At 48.4% G+C, this 25,717-nt stretch overlaps 1 protein-coding gene and 1 pseudogene across 6 annotated transcripts in view; both read left to right on the top strand.

Moving 5' to 3' along the window:
• LITAF (lipopolysaccharide induced TNF factor) overlaps positions 1 to 25,717 on the top strand; it is a 101,642-nt gene that overhangs the window by 54,637 nt on the left and 21,288 nt on the right. The window contains exon 1 of one of the 5 annotated variants that reach the window (XM_080679182.1): positions 14,629 to 14,706. The exons of 2 other annotated variants lie outside the window; for them this stretch is intronic. The gene's annotated coding sequence lies outside the window, so the exon portion shown is untranslated. Of the gene's footprint in view, positions 1 to 14,628; positions 14,886 to 15,471; positions 15,584 to 25,717 lie in introns of those variants that run through there. 2 more of the 5 variants (XM_080679185.1, XM_080679183.1) reach the window with 2 other exon arrangements.
• Positions 8,463 to 8,776, top strand: LOC308254203 (enhancer of rudimentary homolog; annotated as a pseudogene). The gene has a single exon. The product of its transcript is annotated as an enhancer of rudimentary homolog (transcript).

Here is a 25,717-nt window from a genome sequence, read left to right as displayed (position 1 = left end):
TGCTCTCAGAGCCTCTCTATCCTTCCCTTGTGACCTTTTCCCATTGACAGTTATAAATGCATCTGATGGTCTCGTTTAAGGCCTGTCTCCCCGCTGGACTCAAACTTGGTCTTGGCCACTACTGGTTCTCCATGACCTGCCCCCATGGCTGGCATCTAATAATGGTCCATAAATATTTGTTGTGTGGCCTGATGAGGACAGTGAGAGGCCTTGGGTCCTCCCTCTGGGCCCCAGGGGAAGACAGTCTTGGAGTCCTCTGGGAGGAGGGAAAGCAGGTCAGGAATTCCTCTGTAGGGCACCGATGAGGCCAAGGGTGCCCACGTGGGTGTTGGTAGAGTGAGGAGTAACCCCCAGCCCTGGAAACTGTGCCACATGCCAGTCTGTCCTCACGATGCTGGGGAACAGGTGGGAGTGGGTGAGGCTGGCCCAGCACAGCCTGTTGGTGTGTGTGTATGTTTCCTCACCTGCAGGTTGAGGACTGTTGTCAAGTAAAGTGTAGCACCTGGCCAGTGAACTAGTTCCCCACACTCTCTTCACCTGTTCCTGCAGGAGTCACCGCCTCACTGTGTGGCCTTGGGCAAGTCACTTCACCTTTCTGTGCCTCAGTTGTGTCCTCCTCAAAAAGGGACAATAAAAGGTGTTACTTCTCAACATGGCCGTCAGGATGAAACAAGAATATCCATGGTGTCCAGCTTAAGAAGTACTCTGAACATGGGAGCTGTTTGTTTGTTTGTTTTAAACCATTCCCTATCCATATCTGTTCAGTCAGCAAGTATTTATGAAGTACCTACTATTTGCCAAACAAGCCGATTGCCAGGTGATGGGGACACAGTGAACAGGATCCTGTTTCGAACAAACCAGATTCTTTTTCAAATGTTTGTGAAACGGTCATGGAAATGTAAACCCGGGCTGGATGACATGGATGAAATCCAGTAATCTTTCATTTCTTTTCTGGGACGTCGTAGCTTTGTGGTTATATTTTTAAAAACAGTCCTCGTCTTTTAGAGACTCAAACTGAAGTGTTTATAGATAAAATGATGTGATGGCAGGGATTTGCTCCAACATAATGCAGTCCCCCCGAAAGAGTTTATTAAAAATAAATCCCGCGGTGGAAGGGGGTGTGGGGGCGAGAGGTGACATCAGATTATGTGGAAGGTGTTTGTAATGGTCCATGATGAATTTAACAAAAAAGCGATCCCTTAACTCAATGGAGGATTATACACCCCACGTGAGTGATGCTCTAAGGAGAAAATGGGGACCCGAAGGTGGAGGAGGAAGGCTTTGGTGGGCCGTGTCTCAATTCTAAGTGGATGGTCAGTGGCAGGGTTACAGCAGGGACGGTGACGCCAGTCTTGGGTGTGGTTGTGTGTGAACTGCTCAGAACGTGCGGACTCACCATTACCGGCCCTTCCCCTTATTTTCCCCTCAATCTCTCTCTTCTTTCTCACCCGTGTTTCATTGCAATTGCCTTTCTTTTCCTTCCTCTCTCCCCTCTTCTTTCTTTGTCGCACATACTCTTGCTCTCTCCCTCTGGCACTCTCCTCCTGCCTGGCTCTGAGCTGCAGAGACGAGGCTGGGAAGGGGCCACACAATGGGAGGCGGGCAGCCCAGGGAAAGCACTTGCCAACCCTCAAAGGAATGGGGTCTTGTTTGGAAGCAGGAAGCAGCAGCTTTTCAGACATGAGGGACCCGAGGTCTCGTGGGGGCCATAGGGGTCCCTGAAGGTAGAGCTGGCACTGAGCTGGGTCCCTACCCATCCACCTGCCCTGTCTGGACAAACGATGGCCCTGTCTTCTCTGCTCAGCATGTGCCCAGAGTTATGTTTGTGTCCCCCTCCCCACATCATTTACTGAGACTTATCCCCAATATGGTGGCATTAGGAGGTGGGCCTTTGGGAGGTGACTAGGTCACGAGGGTGGCACCCCCGTGAGTGGGATTAGTGCCCTTAGAAAAGAGACCCACAGAGCTCCCTCCACCCTTCTTCCCTGGGAGGACACAGAGAAGACGTCCAACTATGCACCAGGAAGTGGGTCCTCACCAGACACCGAATCTGCTGGTGCCTTGATCTTGGGCTTCCAGCCTCCAGAACTGTGAGAACTAAGTGTCTGTTGTTTATAAGCCACACAGTCTGTCATTTTCTGGTAGAGCAGCCTGAATGGACTGAGACACCCACATTCTTCATGGTCACAGCCAACTGACCAAGTCTATGTGCATAATTCAGAAAAAATGCCTTCCTCCCCGCCCTGGCTGCGGGACGCTGAGGACCTGGCTTCCAGGTTTCCGAGGCGGGAGAAGAGGAAGGTGCCCTCGCTGCCCCGAGAGCCGGGCCCTGGCTGGTTCCTGGCGTCACAGAGGAAGCAGCTCTCCTGCATGGGTCCCGCAGGAAAGGGGGCTCTTGGGTCACAGGTGGTTCAGGTCCCAGGAAGGAGGTGGTGGTGCCTTAATCACTCCAGCTGGCCCCTGCCCTTTCCAAAAGCAGTTTGGCAGAGCCTTGCAGGGCCTGGAGAGGTCTCCACTTTCCTTTTCAGCAATCACACTTCTGGGAATTTGCCCGGAGGAACCAATCCTAAAAGACAGAAAAGGAAGGCCAACCGCCCAGCGGTTGTCTCCTGCAGCCGACATCTATAATAGGAGATCGTCGGGTGCAACAAGTATGTTGTGACTGCGCGGGGGAGTCTTAACGTTTCATAAAAAGGAGTTAGGAGAACTAGGTCTACGGACACTACGATACCATGCTAAGCTGAACGCACAATACCCACATGCGGAGATGGTCTGGGCTGGGGGTCCAGAGACTCTCCTAACAGCCTGGCATATTGTCCTATTGCTCCGAGTGCTAGGAAACCAGCCTGCGGGCGGCGAGGGGGGTCCCAGCCCCGCTTCCCAGCTGGCAGCCGCATCCCCAAGGCTCTGCCGCCAACCCCACGCTAAAACCCATTTTCGAAAATGAAGACTGACATCATAAGGCGTGTTTCCTCTTTGGAGGACCCTGTGGCTTTCTGGAGGGGAGGGAAGGCCACCTGGAAACCAACCAGGGCGGCCCTGCAAGCCCCTGGGAGGCAGAGCCCGCAGGGCCAGGACATGGTCTTTTTCACATCAAAAACCTGTCGACAGCTCGCCCGCCCCGCCTCTCTCCTGGAGACTGAGGCAGGCGTGTTTATTTTCTCTAAAAGGTTTAAAAAGGTCTTTATTTTATTGCAAAAGCAATACATGCTCATTGTTTAAAAGAAAACCCCAAATAGTACCGAGTTGTATAAAATAAGGCTCCCACTCCCTTCTCTTCAGAGGGAGCCTCCCGGTCTGTTTGGGTCCTTTCTTTCGTTTAGATATTTTCCGTATCAAGGGTTTTCAAACTACTTTTTAGCTCCAAACCACAGTGAAAAAATAGCTTTTGCATTGCAACCCAGAACACAGACACTAGCATATTCTTAAAATGTAAGTTTTATGCAGTGGTACTATTGTAAGGATGGGGTTGTATTCTATTTTGTTCCGTTCCATTCCATTCCATTCCATTCCATTCCATTCCATTCCATTCCATTCCATTCCAAGACAAAGATGCTGGTCATAACCTAGTCAGATGGATTCATGTCCCACTGGTGTGGCATGACCATCTGTGAAACACCTGTTGTAGATGTTAGCACACAATGCTGATTGCTCGTCACTGCTTTTAAAGAAATTTTTGTTTTTAAATGACAGTCGACATAGAATAGTATGTTAGGTTTGAGTGTACAACATAGTGATTCGACACTTATTTGACGTATGAAGTGATCACCCCCCTAAGGCTAGTACCCCCCTAACACCACACATAGTTATTACGGTATTACCGACGGTATTACCGACGGCGTTCCCTAGGCCACGCGTTAGATCCTGGCTGTTTTTATAACTGGCAATTTGTACTTCTTAATCTCTTTGCCCTTGAGGATTTCAGAGCCTGCTTTTGCTAAGTGGACATGCAGGGCTATTTCTTCCTCCTTAAGCAACAGAGGAAATTACTGAGTGGTTTTTCATGATGTATTTGTCAGCTTCTTCTTCTTCTTTTTTAAAAAAATACTTGTATTGATTTTTAGAGAGAGGAAGGGAGAGGGAGAGAGAAGAGAAACACCAATGTGGAGCAAAACACCGATGGCTGCCTCCTGCATGCCCCCCACCGGAGAAGTGAGCCCCAAACCCTGGCATGTGTCTGGACCAGGAGTCAAACCAGCAACCTTTTGGTGTGTGGGTTGACACCCAACCAATGAGCCACACCGGCTAGGGCTGTCAGATTCTTCTTAATAGCTATTTGTGTTGTCCCCAGTTTGGGCTGTCACCAGCAAGGTTCTGGGGGATCTCCCATCCACGCACAGGCACAAGGACATCTGAGCAGTGACGCGAGCACCTCTCCAACATCTCGATTGATGCTGGGAATGTCTCAGGGAGGGGTTCATCAAGAGCGCTTCTGGGGGTAGAAGAACCCTTTGCTCCCCTGCATCCAATGACCACACAAGACTTTGTGTCTGCCTTGTTTCTCAACCTGCTTACGATGCTGGGAAATACCTATGTGCGTTTTAGAAATGAGTCGCCCCTGTTCACTTCTCCTTTCTCCTCCTCAGCTTCCCCTTTTGTGACTCCAGGGCGTCCGGGAGGGGACCCTCTTCAACCCTGATCCCAAAGCTTGTCCATGCTGCTGGCTTTTCTGTTCCTAGGCTCAGGCCTTTGTTTTCTCTGGCGTGGTGAGAGAGTTTCCAGGTGTTAAGAGCTGGCTCAGGTGTACATGCACACAGCTGGAATGGGTCCGCAGTGGCAGTGAATTTGAATGGGCCCTTTAGTTGCAGTCCTGTCTTAGGTTCAAATGCTGCTGCTGACACAGTGGCAAAACTTTGGGTCTCAGTCTCTTTGTCATTTATAAAACGGGGATTATATTTCTTAGGCAAAAAGGGTAGAATGATGGGTAAGCACACAGACTTATTTTTAAAAATATTTTTTTTATTGATTTCAGAGAGGAAGGGAGAGGGAAGGAGAGATAGAAACATCAATGATGAAAGAGAATCATTGATTGGCTGCCTCCTGCAGGCCCCCTTCTGGGGATCGAGCCCACAATCCGGGCATGTGCCCTTGACTGGAATCGAACTCGGGACCCTTCAGTCTGCAAGCCAATGCTCTATCCACTGAGCCAAACCAGCTAGGGCAAGCACACAGACTTTAGAAAGAACCTGTTTGGATTCTGATCCTGGCTTCACACTAACTAGCTGTGTGACCTTGGGCAAGATACTTAATTTCTCTGTGTCTCAGTTTCCTCGTGTAAAATGGGGAGAATTGCTGGGTCTACCTCATAGGGTGAAATGAATTAATAGGATTGGCATGTAATAAACAATTACATTTTTTTAAAAAAAATTATGGTTTTAGAAAGAGCATATTCTTGGTTCAGAAGGCGGGAGGTCTAGTAATGAGCATTTAATCCTAACTCTAGCCAAGGAGGGAGAAACAATCTTAGAGGTCCCTTCCCCAGCAGGTTTCTTCTACTTCTCAGTGTTTCATTTCAGTGGCCCCAAAAAGGTGTGTCTGAGGCGGGCAGGGCGATGGGTAAGGGTGTCTACCTCATAGGGTTAAATGAGTTAACGGGATTTGGTATCTCAGAAAGGTAGGTAGGTGGAAGGGGAAGTAGCACAATTCACCTTTTTTTTTTTTTTTGTGGAAACTCAGGATAATAAGGCCTCCTGATGATGCTCCCGGGCCGGGTGGGGCCTCAGGGCTACCTGTGCTGGGAGCAGGATGCAGGAAGGGGGAGTGAAGTGGGTGGAGGGTGTCAGGGTTCTCTCCCTTCCCTCCACACTGCCTTCTCTTTATTCATTTGCCAGACCTGTGCTGGGCATCTGGGACACACGGACAGCAACACACAATGATCCCTGTCCTCCCAGAGCTGACAGTCTAGCTGGGGAGACAGACGTGGAATAACAAACCTAATGCTGTTAACTAGAATGTGGTATAGTAGGGTGGGGGAGGTGTCAGGAGGGCGGGGGAGGAGGCTGCGGTTTCAGATAGGGTGATCCATGGGGGCCTGGTTGTGAAGGTGACATTTAAGCAAAGGCTTAAATAAGGGAGCGAGCGATGTAGATATGCGGGGTGCCAGTGGTCCTGGCAGGGGGACAGCCAGTGCAAAGGTCCTGAGGCAGGACTGTAATAGACAGCAGGGAGGTGTGCACGGCTGAAGCAGGTGAGCGAGGGCCAGGGTGTTCGGAGATGAAGGCAGAGAATGAATGGGGCTTAGGTCATATAGGGCTCTGGAGGCCCTAGGGAGGTTCCTGACACCTCTCTAGACAATGAGGAAACTGAGTCAGGAGCTCAGGCTTTGCTGGGTTTGTGCCATGAGTACATTTGCCTGGGTAAGACCATTTTCGTATCAGGGAGCTTGGCTGCTGCTAGCCGATCAAAACTGAGATTCCAGAAACACACGGGGCAACTCCATAGGCCTGCGGAATTTTGTTTTTGGTGGAAGGGGAGCTTAAAAACAACAGCAATACAACGAAATAATAGCTACGGATGACTGAAGCCTTACCATGTGCCAGGCCTGGGGCCATGCGGCTTCCCTTCAGGAGTTCATCTCACTGTCATGGCCACACTGGAGATGGCAGGGCAGCTGAGAAAACGGGGGAGTCTGGCAAGAGAGGTTGGCTGAGGTCCTGCCACCAGGAAGGAGCCAAGAAGGTGACGTGGTCTAGGCCTCATGCCAAACTCGAGGGCCTCACCACTGCTCTGACCATTTCCCCAAACGGAAGGGCCTGACTGCCCATCCCCCACTCCCAAGCCCTGGCCAGACCCTCTGGATGTTGGGCAATTCCAGGCTTCCCCGGACCGACATGCACAGCCCCTGGCCTGTACTTCTCCCTCTGGCTGGAAGAGAAACCGACCTTGAACCAAGTTCAGCAGCTAGTGCTAGGCAACCTAGGACTGATGGACAAACACTGGTGTTCAGGTTCAAACTCCAGGAAACACAGAAGCAGTCCAGCAATGGTGTGCCTGGGAGAAAGCCCCAGATGAGGAAGTCCCTTTGAAAGCTGGATGGGAAGCTGGCACCCGTGTCCCGGGCACCTAGAGAGACAATGGTGCAAGGGACAGAGGGCCTCTGTGGGTGCCCTGAACGAGGGGAGGAATCTGCTTGGAGACCTGGCTGGGCTGGGGAAGTTGGCAGATTGCTTCCTTTCAGACTGGGTCTTGTTTCAGTCCACATGGAACTGCTTGTTTCTGTTTTGTGAGTTGGGGCTCTGCGGAGACTGCACTGAAGGGAAAGGCTCTGAGGTTCAACGGCCTGAAAGACATGGATATGGGTGATCTAGAAGGCTCTAAGCTCCAAGGAGCTCTCCATGACCTGGTGACTAAACACAGACTTGGAGCCAGGCAGCCTGGGTTCAAATGCCATGGCTACCATTACTAGCTGTGTGACCTTTGGCAACTTTCTTAACCTCTCTGGGCCTCAGTTGCTGCATCTGCAAAGTGAAGATATAATACTTCCTCATAGAGTTGTTGGGAGGCCAGTGCCTAGTGCACCATGGGACTTATAGTAAAACTAGTGGCCCGGTGCACGAAATTTGTGCATGGGAGGGGGGGTGTACCTCAGCCCGGCCTGCACACTCTCCAATCTGGGACCCTTCCAGGGATGTCCGATTGCTGGTTTAGGCCTGATCCCACCTGCAGTCGGACATCCCTCTCACAATCCAGGACTGCTGGCTCCTAACCACTCACCTGCCTGCCTGCCTGATTGCCCCTAACCACTCTGCCTGCTGGCCTGCTCACCCCCAACTGCTGTCCCATCCTGGCCTAATCACCCACAACTTCCCTCCCCTCTTGGCCCCTAACTGCCTCTATCTTGGCCCCGCCACCATGGCTTTGTCTAGAAGAATGTCTGGAAGGTCTCCCAGTCTAATTAGCATATTATCCTTTTATTAGTATAGATAAACAGGATTCTGGGATGTATGCTCCACCCCCCCATCTCTCCTCGCCGCCCGCCCCCCCCCCCCCCCCCCACCCCGGGCTACAGAATGGATTGCAGAGAATGAAGCTCTTCCGGGACACTAAAATGTGTTTCCTGGAGGCTGCGAGGAGGAGCCAGTGATGATTGCAAAGTCACAGGGCACTCACTTATGATAGATTTATTATTTATCTCCCCTGCTGCCAATCAGAACATAAACTCCAGGGGAGTCAGGACCTTGCCCTTTATTACCCTGGTCCTGGCCCCAGGAACAGTCGTGGCACCCAGGACATATCTGCTGAGGGAATGAAGAGGCTGTGTGGTAGCCTCAGGGGTCAGCCGGACCCAGTGCAATTCCATCTTCAGTCACCTTCTTGCTGTGTGATGTAGAGCTCGTTACTTATCCTTTCTGGGCCTCAGTTTCCTCATCTGTAAGACAGGAAGGGTTTTGGAAGAATAAAAATGAGATCATGGGTGTGGCGGTGTGGCGGCGGCAGCGGCTGCAACGAAAGAGTTTGGCGCGATGTCTCATACCATTTTGCTGGTACAGCCTACCAAGAGACCAGAAGGCAGAACTTATGCTGATTATGAATCAGTGAATGAGTGCATGGAAGGCATTTGTAAAATGTATGAAGAACATCTGAAGAGAATGAATCCCAACAGCCCCTCTATCACATATGATATCAGCCATTGTTTGATTTTATTGATGATCTGGCGGACCTCAGCTGTCTTGTTTGCCGAGCTGATACCCAGACATACCAGCCTTATAACAAAGATTGGATTAAAGAGAAGATCTACATGCTCCTTCATCGACAGGCCCAACAGGCCAGGAAATAGTTGTGTTGGAAGCATTTGGGGGCTGGGGGTGGGCTTGGAACACAGGTGTGCACAGCTATCTGTAGTGAAGTTTTGTATTATAGTTATCCTGTTTCCATTTTGGTACACTGTAGCCAGGATTAAATGTGTTAGATGATATGTGAGAATCTTGTTCAATCTGAACTCCCATCACCCCCTCTTTTTCTCTTTTTTCACTTAAACATTTTTATGATGACTTAGAAGGAAGTTTTTCTTTGTCAGTTAATGATAATTCCAATCCTTCATATCTGCTTTATAACATTCACTGTACTAACCCTTCTTCAAGTTGGGGTGGGGGGTAGTGACACAGTTTAATTATGTGCTAAGATAAAGTCTTAGTGAAAAACAAATAAATGTTAAAAAAATGAAAAGAGAGAGAGAGATCATGAATGAAAAAGCACAGGGTCCAGCACCCAGTGGGGGCCAGCAAGTGTTTTCCATCACTATCATCGTTGTCACTGTCGTCGTCATCAGTGTGCAGCCATGCTGTGGCTGCTGCGTGTTTTGTTAGGTAGAAACAGAGGCAGAGGCGCTCAGCATGGCATCTGGGTGTTGTTATTAAGGGCGTCAGGCCTCTCTCATCCGGAGGTCACATTTTCCCTGTCATTTGTGGTATGCCCAAAGCAGGTAACCAGGTCCTCCCTCTAGGCCGCCAGAAAAGGCCCCACCTGCTGCTCGGTGGGCCTGGTGAGGACAGAGGCCTGGACGATCTCCTACACCAGGGGGGCTGGGTGTGGGGGAGAGGAGCTGTCCAGGTAATTATGGGCCCCAGGAAGCTTACCTGGGCCTCCACCTGGGCAATGGTTGCAGGTGCCATCGCCCACAGACAGAGACCAGGGACTGGCTTGGACCTCCTGCCCTGGCCAGAAGCAGACAGGCAGGTGACATTGCCAGGCAGAACAGAGAATACCCAGTTGAATATAAATGTTAGGCAATGAGTGGTGTGGGGTTTTTGTTTGTTTGCGTTTAGTTTCAGTATGTCCTGTGAAAGACTGGGCATGTATTATAGGTCTGCAACATTTGGGACATACTTATACTAAACAATCACTTGCTGTTTATCTAAAATTCAAATTTAACTGGGCATCTTGTGGGTTTTTTTGTGTGGTTATTAAAGCATATATATTTTTATTGATTTCAGAGAGGAAGGGAGAGGGAGAGAGAGATAGACACATCAATGCCTCCCATTGGGGATCAAGCTACAACCTGGGCAAGTACGCTGAGTGGGAATCGAACTGTGACTTCCTGGTTCACAGGTCAACACTCAACCACTGAGCCATGCCGGCTGGGCAGGCATCTTGTGTTTTTATTTGCTATATCTGGCAATTCTACCAAGGCCTCTCTCTGCCCCTGAGTGTCCAGAGCCCTAGCCCCAGCAAGGACAGAGAGCCAGGATCAGGCACAGGGTCGGGGTGCTACCTAGTCAAGTCTCTCCTCCCCCTGGCCTCAGTATCCCCATTTGCATAACTTGGCAGTCAGAAGGTCTGCTTTTGCGAGGATGAATTGTGTGATGTGCGTGGGAAATGTGTTTTGGAAATGGAAGAGGTGTTATGGAAACATTAGTTACCAGAATTCATTATTATGAATAACACAGACCAGTCTGTGGAGGCTATTTCTGGAAACAGAATTCCTTTTTTGAAAATTAGTTTTTTTTTAAAGCAATTTGTATTTGTTCTTGAAATGTGAGATAATGGAGAGTAGCAAAAGGAGAAAAAAAATCCTAATTTTTATCACTCAGAGACAACTTTTTATAGTGTGCTGTATCCTTGGAAAAGTATGAAGACTTCTTTCCAGGTGTGTGTGTGTATTTTTCTTTTAAACAAAAACGTATCATATTTTGTATTTAGACAACCTGCCTTCTCCTCAGGCTGCTGTCACTTTTAAAGTAGAATGAGGAGCTCTCACCCAGAGGAAGTCTCTCCTTTTCTGTCCAGTTCCTGTGATTCCACGGTATTGGCGTGTGTGTCTACTTCCCAGATCTTGTTCTGGGCCCTTTTGGGTTAGAGCACAGCTGCGAAGTCTTCAGGGGAAAGAAAACAGTCAGATGTCATGTAACACTGTGTGTCCCCCCTTCTTCTGTGTCCAAACAGGGCATACATGAGATGCCTGGTTTACTTTTATTAAAATTGAGGTAACATTCACATAACATACAGTTTAACATTTTAAAGTACAATTCAGTGGCATTTAGTACATTCCAAATATTGTGCATACCAACAGTACATACCACTGTTGTCAACTTCCAGAACACGTTTAACATCCCAGAAAGAAACCCCATAGCCATTAGCAGTCACTCCCTGCTCCTTCCAGCCCCTGGCGACCACTGATCAGCTTTCTGTCTCTATGGAGCTGAGTATTCTCAGAATTTCATGTAGATGGAATCATATGACATGTGACCTTTTGTGACTGGCTTCTTTCACTTAGCACAGTGGTTCTCAACCTTTCTAATGCCGCAACCCTTTAATATGGTTCCTCATGTTGTGGTGACCCCCAACCATAAAATTATTTTCATTGCTACTTCATAACTGTAATTTTGCTAGTGTTAATGAATCGTAATGTAAATATCCGTGTTTTCCGATGGTCTTAGGCTCATTGCAACCCACAGGTTGAGAACCGCTGCGTAGAGCCTAAGACAGGGGTGGGCAAACTTTTTGACTCGAGGGCCACAATGGGTTCTTAAACTGGACCGGAGGGCCGGAACAAAAGCATGGATGGAGTGTTTGTGTGAACTAATATAAATTCAAAGTAAACATCATTACATAAAAGGGTACGGTCTTTTTTTATTTTATTTCAATAGTTTTATTCATTTCAAACATTTTAACAAGAAGAATGTAAACACTAATTATTATAATTTGAAACTTCACAAAATGGAGGAATCATAGCACAATAACATACCTTATATTGAAGATGGCAAAGGCAAAATAAAATTGCCTAACAAAGGAAAGGTACAAAAGCCTTTCAAATTAAACTTAAATATAATAAAATAATTTAAAACTAAAACAAATAGAAAAGAACAAAATGTGTAAACAGTAAATTAAACATTTTCTTTAGTGCAACTTCCAAATTATGCCCGGGATGTAGATGTAGATGGCAATGTAGACTGGGTTGAAAGGTTTTTGGTCTTTAAAACATCAACTTCAGTGGGAACAGTGTTGTTGGTCTCCTTTTTAGCTAATGCTCTGATACTGTGCTCTCCAGGGGCGTGTCTCCCTACATCACCACGATAACGTGTCTACGCATTCCCAGGGTGATGTCGGGGGACGCGTCCGCGGGCATTACAAGGAGCCTCTGGAAGATTGAGAGGTTGTTCCTTCTACTGAATGGGCGGATATAAATCTGCCCACTCAGAAGAAGGAGCTGCGGCCGTGTTTCCCCACGTTGCCATGTTAACACTGCTGCTGGTAAAGGAGCGGAGGGGAGAGCAAGAGAACCCTCCGCTCTTTCGGCTCCGCGGGCCGGATAGAACAGCCGAACAGCTGGATCCAGCCTGTGGGCCGTAGTTTGCCCACGGCTGGCCTAAGACCATCGGAAAACACAGATATTTACATTACAATTCATTAACAGTAGCAAAATTACAGTTATGAAGTAGCAACGAAAATAATTTTATGGTTGGGGGTCACCACAACATGAGGAACTGTATTAAAGGGTCGCGGCATTAGAAAGGTTGAGAACCACTGAAGCACATTGTTTTCAAGTTTTATCCACATTGTAACATGTATCAGTACTTCCTCTTTATGACCAAATAATATTCCATCATATGGGTATTCCATTAATCAGTTGATGGATATTTGTTTTTTCCCACCTTTTGACTTGTGAATAATGCTGCTGCGTATATTCCTGTATTAATTTTTGTTTGAATACCTATGGTGAAGGAGGAACGGCACCATTTTATTTATTTTAATATGTATATTTTTATTGATTTCAGAGAGAAAGGGAGAGGGAGAGATAGAAACATCAATGATGAGAATCATTGATCGGCTGCCTCCTGCACGCCCCCTACTGGGGATCGAGCCTGCAACCCAGGCATGTGCCCTTGACCGGAATCGAACCTGGGACCCTTCAGTCTGCAGTCCAAAGCTTTATCCACCAGCTAGGGCATAACTGCACCATTTTATATTCCTACCAGCAACATATGAGGAGTTCAATTTCTTCACATCCTTCCCAACACTTATTTCCATTGAAAAAAATTTTATGACCACTACAGGGGCAACAGGGTGGTATCTCATTGTGGTTTTCATTTGCATTTCCCTGATGACTAACGATATTGAGCATTTTTTCATGTGCTTGTTGGCCATTGGTATATCTCCTTTTAGAAATGTCTGTTCAAGTCCTTTGCCCATTTTTAATTTAACTTAATTTTATTGTTTTGTGGTAAAAACATACATAACGTAAAATTTACCATTTAAACCTTTTTTAGGTGTACATCTCACTGGCATTAAGTTCATTCACAGTGTTGTGCAACTATCAACACCATTCATCTCCAGAACTATTTTCTTAAAAAAAAAGATAATTTTTAAAAATTTTGTTTATATTTCTTTTAAAATATATTTTTTTATTGATTCCAGAGAGGAAGTGGGGAGGTTACAGAGAGAGAAACACCAATGAAGAGATAGAATCATTGATCAGCTGCCTCCTGCACGTCCCCTACTGGGGATCGAGCCCGCAACCCAGGCATATGCCCTGACCGGGAATCCAACTGTGACCTCCTGGTTTATAGGTCAATGCTCAAACACTGAGCCACACCAGATGGGCAAGACAATTTTAAAAAGCAGTTTTAGGTTCACTAAATGATTGGCCTTACTAATAACATGCACCTCACAACTCCCCATGCTTGGAGGACTTTGAAATCTCCTCCTCTGATTGAGTAACACATACATGGTTGATGGTAGCGGGGTTGACATAGTGAAAGGTGGTGAGTGCTTTGGACAGGGATGGAGAGGACAGTTTGCTGTGGGACCCTGGGCAAGTCACTCTCCCTGTTTGGGTCTCATTGTCTCCCTGTGTTGGTGTAAAGGCAGGAGATTCCACCACCAGAGGAGTTCTAGGCCCCAGGTCTATGAATCCACTCATGACAGGGTTCATAAGCTGTCAGCCCAAGTGGCATTTCTCTAGACCGCCACGTTAGGGTTCCGCCTATCTCCAAAGTTCTATATTCTCGAAGCCAAGCACAAGCTCATTAATGCCTTATAAAGACTCACCAGGGAACCTTGCTGGATTAGGACTGCTGCTATTACTGTAGCAGGCAGATGGGCTCTTATCAAATAGGCAGGAAGCACCCATTTAGGGACAGAGGGTTGAGTGGCTGTTGAATCAGGAGTTACTGATTTCCAGAGCTTTTAAGCGATGAAGTGAGACAGTACTTAGGGGCCACAGGCCATTCTGGGACATACAAGGTAGTAAAATAGCAGCTAGGTTTTATTTAACACAATCTGTGCTAAACCCTTTGCCTGCATTATCTCAGTTAATTTTTACTAGATCTTATGAGATAGGTACTGTTATGCCCATTTTGCAGACAGGAAACTGAGGCCCAGAGAAACTGACTTGCCCAAAGGCACAAAGAGTATCGTGGCTGTCTGGATGCGCCTGAATGTACAGATTTGACTTACCCACCCTCACAAGGATAGGGAGCGGGGATTCCTCAACGCGTGATCTGGGATTCGAGGTTGGTGGTCCGGGTGTCTGAGGGTGGGGGAGGAGAAGGAATGCCAGAAATGGGGGACTAGAGGAGTGCGGAGGGCAAAGGGGGCCGAAATCTGGAGGACCAGGGGTGTCCAAGGCACGAGGCGTGGGTACCGGCAGCGCGCGGAGGCGGGGAGGATCCGGAAGCCCGGGCAGCAGCTCCGCCCCAGCGAGTCCAGCCGCCCGCCGCCTGCGCTGCGGGCTCAGACCTCCCGGCTCGACTGGCGGCGCGAGCGGCGGTGAGTGCGGCGAGCGGCTGGACGCTAATGGGGGCGCGGCGGCCGAGCGGGAGCGGGAGCCGAGGGGCTCCCGGGCTGGGAGCGGGGGTCCCTGCGGCTCGAGCACCTGCCCGGGATTCGGGGCAGTTGAGGCCAGGAGTCCCGAGGCATCGTGCCTGTTGCGGCGGCCCATGAACCAGGCGGGTCCCGGGGTGGGAGACCGGGTGGAGGGCGCAGGGCTCCGGCTAGAACTTTCTCGCGGGGCCGGCGCGGGCCGGTTTCCAGCCTCCCAGCGCTGTCTTGGCCGTGGGACAGACGGGGTTCCGCTCTTGCGTCCCGAGTGGGCCGGTCGTCCGCGGATCGCGTGCGGTGGGGTCGCGCGCGTGCGGTGGGGTCGCGCCCCTGCGGATGCGCGGTGCTCCCTCCGCGGAAAGGACGTCCCCGAGTCCTTTCAGGAAAGTCGGGGTTCGCGCTGGCGTCTGCGATCTTAAAGTTGAGATTTCCAGAATCATCACCCGGGGATTTAGAAACAAAACCAAACAAAACCCAACCAATTTCCGGACCTAGGTCTCAGAAATTCGGCTTCTAGGGGCCACGCCATCTGCGCTTTTGTCCTTTCCTCCGGAGATCCTCGCCGGATCCAGGACAGCCCTTAGTGGGTGCCTGTGTGGACACCCGAGGGCCTGGGAACATCAGGAAGTGAAAATCCGGGACACAACGCAATCGGAGGCTTGGCGGGCCAGGCGCCCCCGCCCTGAGATTGGCGCCCTGGGAGCGCAGGAGTCTGCCCATTTCCCGTCAGGATGAGTGCTGGTGGCACAGGCAAGGGAACCTGTGGCAGAGGTGGACATTGCCCCTCCCGCCACGCGAGGCAGGTGCCCTCCCCTCAGCTTTCCAGGTCAGTGTGCATCTGGGCAGTGGGTTGGGTGTTATGCCAGGGGCTCCTGATCCAAGTTAGTGCGGGGGGGGGGGGGACGGGAGATAAATCTTTCCCTTGGGCCTTGGTTCAGGGGCTGTCTGGAAGGAAAGTTCTCCTGGGGCCCTTTTAAGGAAAAACCATGGTTTGCATGAATGTGTGCCTCACTTACTTTCCTACCCCTACCCCCTGGGCCTTCTCAGGGTGGCTCTTTTAAATTGAGACTCACCTGGATGCCTGTAAAGAGAGATTGTATCTGGGATTCTACCACCGTTTGGTTTTATCATAGCTGGATCAGAATCCAGAGAGCAGGTGACTCGCTCTTTCTGGCTAGAATAACACCCATGCTGCACTTGGCTTTCCCCACAGCCAGCCCTGGCTTTGGATTCTAATGTGCACCAGACTCTCTAAGAAACACTTACCGTAGATCTACAATGGGAGAGGCCCATCTTCACTCTTTCCTGTTACTTTAAGGCATTAATAATAGATGCTTTTATTCACATTTGAAAAAGTATCCTTGTTGTAATGTTTCCATGGATTAAGTGACTTGGTGATTGATCTGAGTCGGAGGATCAATTGGGTAAATCTCTAAAATACTAGACTGAAGTAATGTGCTCTCTTTGGTGAGTAAATTTCCCTTTGTTCCTTCAGTCCATTTTGTGGGCTGGCTGTGGGGAATTCAAGGGCTACCCTTGCCCTGGAAAGGACACAGGAGAAATGGTTCCTGGTCCTGAGGGGTTGACGCTGTGGGTGGAAAGTGGAAACACACAGTTGTGCAAGAGCCAGCGCTCACTAATGCCTGGAAGGGGGTTGGGAGGAATGGGAGGGAGGGTGCTACGAGCTTGTTAACCAAGAAAATTTTAGTAGCAAAGCTGAGGCCTGAGCACCTTTGGCAGAGGGACATGTGGACATGGTGGGCAGCATTCCACATTTGCAGAAGCATCTGAACAAAGCTTTGGAGGAGGCACAGACATACCTGGGGTTGAGGACACTAAAAGGGGCACCATTGAGCGGGAAGGAGCCAGAAGGCATTTCCAGTCCAAGTTAATTTTCAAGGACATAAACATGCAGTGTGGCCATCAACCACCCATGCTGACCAGAGGTGTGGATGACCAGAGGTCTGAGAATAGGCTGGTGCCCATTAGGGACTTAAAATTCTCCTGCCCAAAGTGAATCTCCCCACAGCTATAGATCCACACAAGGACGTCCCAGAGTCTTGGTGTGGGACTCGTCCTCTGTGTTGCTTTTGCTGCTGTGAAAATAGCCCTGTGGGTGAGGGGATCCACCTCTTCAGGCAAACAGACCTCCTTCACTCTGTCTCTCTTTAGCACAGACGTGTCTGTGATGTCTTTGGTGCTCATTGGGCTGCCCGTGGCCTGTTCTGCACTTGATTGGCGTTTACTTACCGTAAAATTGTTATTTGAGCCTAAAGTGGTACTTTCCTGAATCCTCAAAATTTCATCCTGTTCTTTGAATCTGCGTTGGCGCTCTGGGCAGCTGTGGTAACACTTCCGTACCTAATGAAGTTGTCCCTTCAACTTACTTATTTCAGTAGAAGAACTGTGTGTAATTCCATAGGGTTCAAGGCATGGACAGAATCGAGGGTGTCTGTAGTGATTTCCTGCTCACCTCCTAGTAGGTAGGAAGTTAATTCACCAGGATCCTGAACACCCGAGGCACTTTCTTCTCTATTGCTTTCTTATTGGTGTTAACTGATGGAGAATTGAAACTATTTAGCTCAGGGAGCTTTAGAATTGACCGTATTCCTGGGGTAAATTTAAGAGCTTAGCACTGTCTTGCCTGAGCCTTGAGTCCAGGAAGGTTACTCATAGATAATGCATTGATATTTTTTAAAGTGATATAGAAAATAACAATATTACAGAAAGTGTGGGAGATAGGAAAAAATGAGGCTAATCTCACCGTGTGAGTGAAACAGCTAGCACGTTTGTTTGTTAATGCAGCGGCCTGGTCTTTTGTCATGGTGCCTGTTTTTTTAATGAAGTTGCAATCAGGGTACACACACTTTTGTCGCTTGATGCAGTCCCATTCATGTTCTCATTGCATAGTTTCACCAAAAACCATCATTCATGTGGAAACTGGGGATGTGGTTTCACCAGGAATCCAGAGGGAAATTGCCCTCTCTGGTTCTCCCCAATCGAAGCATTTTCCATTCCACAATTCACTGTACTTTGTACTGGCGCTCTGTTTGAACCTGGCTTTCAGGTTGTGGTAAATTTATCTTTGACTTGTGGAATATACTGCCCTGCGGAAACAGATTGAATTCAGAAGACGGAATTTGAAAGCATTTCTCTGAAAATTTCACAATGAGCTTCTGTATTTTTATGGAAGTATACTGAATTTGAATTTGAATAGCCTAACACCATGGTACAATTTCTCACTTCCTTCCCCGAAGATGGCTGGAGATCCCAATTTCCTCTTTTGTCTAAATTCTTCCTCCTTATTAATTCCTCCTTATTAACTTAGAGTTTAAGAAACATCACTTATGTTGGACATTTTCTGGAGCCATTTGCAGGTTAAATTCCATTACAACAAAAACAGCCTTTCGGAGTCTTTGTATTTTAAAGATGGCTAGCCAGTGGCCCTTACTTTTAAGAATTTTGAGCGATACTCGCTTTAATAAATGTACAAGTGAAAGAGTTCCTTAGGGCATTTGTAGTCAGGTTTCACTTATGCTCACATTGTTGTAAAGAACCCTTTTCTCCAGAGACAGTAAAAGACCAGATATTTGGGGCCTTCCCCAGCTGGTCCTCCACCTTGTGTACAAACTGAGCCATTTTCTTTGGAGACCTGACAATTTGCATGTGTGCCCTTCTTTTGCTGAAGGAATCCTTTCTTCCTTGGGGTCTCCTGGGGTCACTTCTGTTAGGCACATATTCCGGGATGTCTCCTGGGTTTCTTTTCTGGGGCTGGAGAGTGGAGGCGGGGAATGGAATTGAATAATCTTCCTTTTTTTCTTCCTGAAAGAACTGATTTTAGAGGATTAAGTTAGTGGTGAAAACACTGCTTTATCTTCTCTCTGAAGGCCTTGTCCTTTTGTGTGTTGGTCTGATACCTAAGTCTAGAAAACAGTTCTATACACGTCATGAAGATGTATTTTTAGAAGAGTTTATTACCAACATGTGGTTAAGACTACTTTGTGCGTCTTTTAAAGTCTACACCTTCAGGGAGGGGGTACAGATTTGTGGGGTATTGATGTATATTCAGCTGGTAGGAGTTTGGGAGATTCCTTAAATCTTAAGGCCTGATCATTCAATTAAATTTGGGGGTATATTTTTCTTTCTTTTTTTAAAAAATATTTTTATTGATTTTTTTACAGAGAGGAAGGGAGAGGGAGAGAGAGTTAGAAACATCGATGAGAGAGAAACATTGATCAGCTGCCTCCTGCACATCTCCCACTGGGGATGTGCCCGCAACCAAGGTACATGCCCTTGACTAGAATCGAACCTGGGACCCTTGAGTCCGCAGGCCGACGCTCTATCCACCGAGCCAAACCAGTCAGAGCTTCTTTCTTTCTTAAACCTCCCCAACTAGAAATATTAGAAACCCTAATTTTTTTAACCTCCCCAATTAGAAATATTAGAAACCCTGCCTCCACTTAATCTTTTGCATTTAACCAAAATACAATTTTAAAAAATACTTGCTTTTTTTAAAACACACTTACGGGCGCACGTGTGTAAATGATCTTGAACGACTTTGGACGAGGCCTGCCTGCCCCAGTTCACCTTACAGTTTAATTTTAGATTTGCAGGAAAATTGTAGTTAGTACAGGGGACCCCATATATTCTCACCCAGTTCCCCTGTTGTCAACATCTTACATCGTGACTGCGGTACATTTGTCACACTAAGAAACTGACATCGGTACCTCACTGCTAACCAAACTCCAGTTTTTCCACCGATGTCCATTTTTCTGTTCCAAGGTCCCATCTAAGGTACCACATTGCTTTTAATCCCCCGTCTCCCAGTGTTTTCCGGTTGGCTAGTTTCTTAGTCTTTCCTTGTTTTTCAGGACTGTGTTTGAGGAGTACCAGGCAGAGATTTTGTAGAATTTTCCTCAAATTGCATTTGTCTGATGTTTTTGTCATGATTACACCGGGGTTATGGGTTTGTGGAAGAATGCCACAGAGGTGAAGTGCCCTTCCTGTTACCTCACATCACCTGGGGGTACATGGTAGCCACATGACATCGCTAATAACGTTAATCTTCATCGCTAGGTGAAGGTGGGGTTTGCCAGGGTTCTCCACTGTAGAGTTACTCTTTTTCTATTTCATTTATTATTTAAAGACAAGACACTAAATCTAGCTCCACCCAGGAGTTGGAGGGAAGAGATTAGGCTCCACCTTCTAGAGGGGAGGTTGTCGATGTATATCACTTGGAATGCTGTAAGGAAGACTTGTCTTCTGCATTTGAAAAATACACCGTTCAGCCCAGCAGGTGTGGCTCAGTGGTTGAGCATCAACCTATGAACCAGGAGGTCATATGCCCAGGTTGTGGGCTTGATCTCCAGTAGGGAGCATGTGGGAGGCAGCTGATCAATGATTCTCATCATTGATGTTTCTATCTCTCCCTCTCCCTTCCTTTCTGAACTAAAATAGATCCAGAGACATGGAATCATTGAACAGGCCATGGAACCTCAGAGGGAAGGCAGGGGAGAGTGGGTGGGGGTGGAGGGGAAGAGATCAACCAAAGGACTTATATGCATGCATATAAGCATAACCAAAGGACTCAGATAGTAGGGGAGGGGGAACATGTGGGGGGGGGCAGGGAGAAGTGGCCAGGGAGAGGTCAATGGGGGAAAAGGAGACATATGTAATACTTTCAACAATAAAGAGTTTAAATTAAAAAAGAAATACTTCAAAAGAGCTGGCACTATAAATATGCCATAGAGGGAGGGTCCATGTCTCCCCAATCCCTCAGCCTGTTGTCTGGGGTAATATAGGTCATATATTTGGATGAAATCTCAGCTCTACAAAGAGGTAGGCTGTGTTCCGCTTTCCCAAAGCCCTGTGCGGAATCCAGAGAAACAGAACAGCCCTTGCTTGGCCTGGAGGGGTGTAATGTGGTCCATTTGGGCAACAAAATCTAACTTGCAGACAGGAAGTAATTAGGACGCATGAGGAAGACATATATCACCAGGGCTGGAGGGGGGTTAAGTCAGGGGGAATGAAAAGAGCAGAAAGCATAATGCTTAACACCTAGTCTCACTTTATTCCTAAGTTTTGCTAAAGGGGAGACTATTGTTTTCCATAGTTTTCAATGACATGACAATTACAGTACCTGCAGTCATCTGGAATAGAGCCAAAATTGAGGAAATAAGCAAATATAGGACTCCCGGAGTGTAGATGTTATCATTAAGCCAGATGTCCAGGTTGTTTACCTTTCTCATAGGAGGTGCCCAAGTTCACTAGTAACTCTTACTTTACCTGGAGCCCTTATGCCCTGGTCTGGTTTCCCAGCGGTGGGGAATCGGGAGGGAGCTGTGAATTGGCAGGAGGAGAGGCAGACTGGGCCTGTGCTGCATCAGCCCAGGTTGGACCTGGGGCAGCCTGGGCTAGCATGGCTGACACAAGCATTTTCTTATTTATTTACTAGAGGCCCAGTGCACGAAATTCATGCACGGGGGCGGGTCCCTCAGCCCAGCCTGCACCCTCTCGCAATCCAGGACTCCTCAGGGGATGTCCGACTGTCGGACATCCCTCTCACAATCTGGGACCACTGGCTCCTAACCGCTTGCCTGCCTGTCTGCCTGATCGCCCCTAACCGCCTCTGCCTCGGCCCCGTACCTGGGACCCAGGCTTCCCTCCTCTGGCCGGTTGCAGGCAACCAGGACCCGGGCTTCCCTCCCTCTAGCTGGCTGCAGGCACCTGGGCCCTGGGCAGGCTTTACTCAGGCTGGCTGCAGGCACCTGGGCCCTGGGCTGGCTTCGCCTGGGCTAGGCGCAGACACCCAGGACTCCAGGCTTTGCCGCCCGGGCCCCAGCTTTGTCAGGAAGGACTTCCAGAAGGTCGTCCAGAAGACGTCCGGTCTATCCAGTCTAATTAGCATATTACCCTTTTATTAGTATAAATTTTTGCTCATTTTAAGAAGGCAGAGAGAAGTGTGGGATCGATTTGAGAACATGGTTAAGATACTTTCTGGGGAGGGATGTTGAAAGAGACTGTCAGTCAGAATGAAGCAACACCAGAAATTATGAGAGTGGCATTTTCTTTGTGTTTAGACATAATCTGGGGGGAGGACCCCCTTGGCCGTGGGCTGTGGGGCCTTTGATGTGTGTTTACACTGATGGGGGAGTTGTTGGTGGCTTCTGCTGTGGTTGGCTTCTCCCAATATGCTAGGTTTTGAGACTTATTTTTGGAATCTGAACTCCCTTTGGCAGGAGTTGAATACTTTAGGGGGGTTTTGAAGTTGCTCTTGGGCTACGGGTTAGTGAAACAGAACCCTTGTGTGAGGTCCCTCCTCAGAAGGTCCAGCCTGGTGCCCAGACCCTTTGCTTGCCTTAGAATCTGGACTCAGTTTCCCCTTTGTGTCTGCCTCCATATCTTCCTATATGGGCTCCTTAGGGCCATTGAGGGAAAGTTCATATCTCCCCAACCCCTTGTCCACCAGCCTTCAGAACCTCCCCCATGAAAAATGGATCATAGCACAAAATGCAAAGAGAAGAACTTTATTTTGGTAAATAGGATGTGGTCGGTACAAATTTGGGAATTATATAGCAGGAATGGTAGAGTACACATCTCACCAAATAGAAATGATCAGCTTAATCACTGTGCACACTCAGTGAGAGGCCCAAGGCCAGGTGCGGGGCAGAGATACAGCCCTAGTTCATGGGACAAAGGGCTGTGATGACGTCATTTCACCCTGAGGTGGGAGGACAGAGGAGGCCAGCCTAGGGAAGGCAGATATGGGTTTGCAAAGGAGGCTTTTTTCCCCATTAAAAGATTGAATTTATTTTAATTATAAATATATATTGTTATAATCAATAAATTCCAAATTCATTGTGTTATAAATAATATATAATTTAATTATTTTTCTTAATGTGATTTTGATTATATAATATTGCTCTGGTTCAGTGGTCGGCAAAGTCATTAGTCAACAGAGCGGCAAACCGCGGCTCGCGAGCCGCTCTCTCGTGAGCCGCAGTTTGCCAACCACTGCTCTGGTTCAATATTCAAAAGATCGGCAAGGGTATAAATATGAAAAGTGTTCGTCCCATTGCATCCCCAGTTCACCTCCCTGCTTACAGACAGCCACTGTTACCAGTTTCTTGTGTATCCTTTTAGAGATATTTCATTCCTCTTGTATAAGGAAATATGTATATCCTTCTTACACACAAACTAGAGGCTGGTGCATGAGATTTGTGTACTTGGGGGTGGGGGTCCCTCAGTCTGGCCTGCGCCCTCTCACAGTCCGGGAGCCCTTGGGGGATGTTCAACTGATGGCTCAGGCTAGCTCCGCGCGCGAGCGGGCCTAAGCCATCAGTTGGACATCCTTAGCGCTGCCATGGAGGCGGGAGAGGCTACCGCCACCGCCGCTGTGCTCGCCAGCAGTGAGCTGGGCTCAGGGCTTCTGGCTGAGCTGTGCTTCCCCTGTGGTATGCACTGATCACCATGGGACAGTCCTTCATTGAGCATCTGCCCCCTGATGGTCAGTGCACATCATAGCGACTGGTTGTTCCGCCATTTGGTCGATTTGCATATTAGCCTTTTATTATACAGGCAGTCCTCGGGTTACATCAGACTTGACTTTCGTCATTTTGTGTTTACATCACCATCTCCCATTTACGGTATTTATTTTAAAAAGTTCCATTATTTCGACATATGTACATATGTGCTTTATGTTTTTTAATATTTATTTACCACAAGTAAAGGTCAGGAATTGTTATCTTTCTTTAAATTTTTTTTTACTGTTTCACTTCATTACTGCTGTGTATGTGCTCCACGTGAGTGAAGTAGGTGCTTATGTAGGTGGGTTCCGACTTACGGTGAAAATCGAGTTACGTCATGCTGTAGGAACGGATCTCCGACGTAATCCAAGGACTGTCTGTATATTATGCTGACTTGCTATAATTGCTGTCCAAGCTATTCATGCAATGATATATTTTAGGGATTACTGCATTTCTGCACATAAAACTTCCTTGTTCTGTTTTAATGGTTGCATACCATTGCCTTGGGTGGATGGGCCATCACTGATCTACCCAGCTCCCTGCTGATGGACAGTTAGGTGGTTTCTACCAACATTGCAGTGAATACCCCGTGTGCTCATCGTTCTGTCACTTTGCCCATGCATGGGGTTATCTCTCATACAGATTCCTCGAGGGGGTAGTGCTGGGTCAAAGGACTTGTGCATGTTAAAATTTTGGCAGATGCTTCCATTTCATGAGCCTCAGTCTACCTTTCCACCAGTCCTGTGTGACATCCACAACCAGGCAGCTCCATGTGGAATCAAATGCTTTGCCCTTTGCCAGGGTGAAAGTGCAGATCTAATGATGGGTGAAAAATATCCTGGTATCAGTTGTGAGTTTTTAAAAACACAAACCTTTTATTTTAGAACTAGTGGCCCAAAAAGGGAATTAATTAGAGGAAATATTTTAATATTGCTATTTGCCCTTTCTCTATAATAGAAATGTCAGAGATAAAAGAAAATTAGTAAAATGTATATGAAAACCTTCCTCCTGTCAGAGTCTGGGGCATGCCGCGGGGCACAGAGTCAAGTCCCTGCCCACCCATGTGTGCCCTCAAACCTAGCTGGCCCCACCCCCATTGGGTGAGATCCAGATCTGGCCAGTCCCACCCCTGTTAAGCCCCGCCAGGTGGGAGGGAACAGCCTCAGGTCCCATGGCCTGGCGCCAGGGAGGGGGCACAGTCTCAGGTCCCCTGGCGCACCCTCAGGTCCTCCGGCCCAGTCAAGTTCCGCCGGGTCGGGGGCACTGCCTCAGGTCTCCTGGCCCAGGGCGAAGGTCATAGCCTGAGGTCCCTCGGCCTGGCACCGGGGCAGGGGGCGCACCTTGAGGTCCCCCATCAAGCCCCGCTAGTCAGGGGGCGTGGCCTAAGGTCCCCCGTCAAGCCCCGCCGAGCGGGGGGTGCGGCCTGAGGTCCCCAGTCAAGCCCCACTGGGCGCAGCCTCAGGTCTCCCACCCTGCCCGGCTCCATGCAGCCTCAGGTCCTTGCTGATTGCTCATTATGGGAACCCTGCCTCCGCTGTGGATGCAGCCATCTTGTGATGGTGTGATGGTTAATTTGCATATTATATCTTTATTATATAGGACTAGGGACCCGGTGCACAAAATTCGTGCACTGGGAAGGGGTCCCTCAGCCCAGCCTGCCCCCTCTCACATACTGGGAGCCCTCAGGGGATGTCCTACTGACGGCTTAGGCCCGCTCCCTTTTAGAAGCAGGCCTAAGCCGCAGTCTGGCCTCCCTTTGCAGGAGGCGACCGGGCTGATCAGGGGAAGGCGCCAGCCCCATCACCCCATTGCTGCAGCCACTTCCAGTCACCGCAGCTGCCAAGGTATTTTCATCAACAGGGACTCACTCCAGTCCCTTCACCATGAAAAAATTACAACTTTCTTTAGGCATTTTTAAGATGTGTCTTTCATAGGATATGACATTTGTTTCTTTATCTTCTTTTATCCTCACCTGAGGATATGTTTCCATTGATTTTTTTCTCCTTCCCTCCAATCGCAGGCTCGGCCCCCCACCCAAGCCTAAAGCCTCGGACCGAGGCTTTAGGCTTGGGCAGGGGGCCTCCCTGTCCCTCCGATCGCCAGCTCGGCCCCTGCCCAAGCCCCTCCAATGGCCGGCTCGGAGTGACCTGGGTGCCGAGGATGTTCCCAGGACCCAGGTACATATGCAAATCAACCGCCATCTTTGTTGGGTTAATTTGCATACTCACTCTGATTGGCTGTGGGTGTATAGGGGGTATGGTCAATTTACATGTTTGTCTATTATTAGGTAAGGTAGTTTCAGATTTACAGAAAAGTTGCAGTGTTAGTGCAGAAGTCCCATATACTCCATCTAGCTTCCCCCATTGTTAACATCTTACATCACCAGGTGTTTGTCACAACTAAGAAACTGATATTGGCACCTTACTATTACCCAA

Source organism: Plecotus auritus, assembly GCF_963455305.1.
Source record: "Plecotus auritus genome assembly, chromosome: 7".
Classification (NCBI taxonomy): domain Eukaryota; kingdom Metazoa; phylum Chordata; class Mammalia; order Chiroptera; family Vespertilionidae; genus Plecotus; species Plecotus auritus.
Note: the sequence above shows the minus strand (reverse complement) of the source record. Positions and strands in the feature narration are given on the sequence as shown.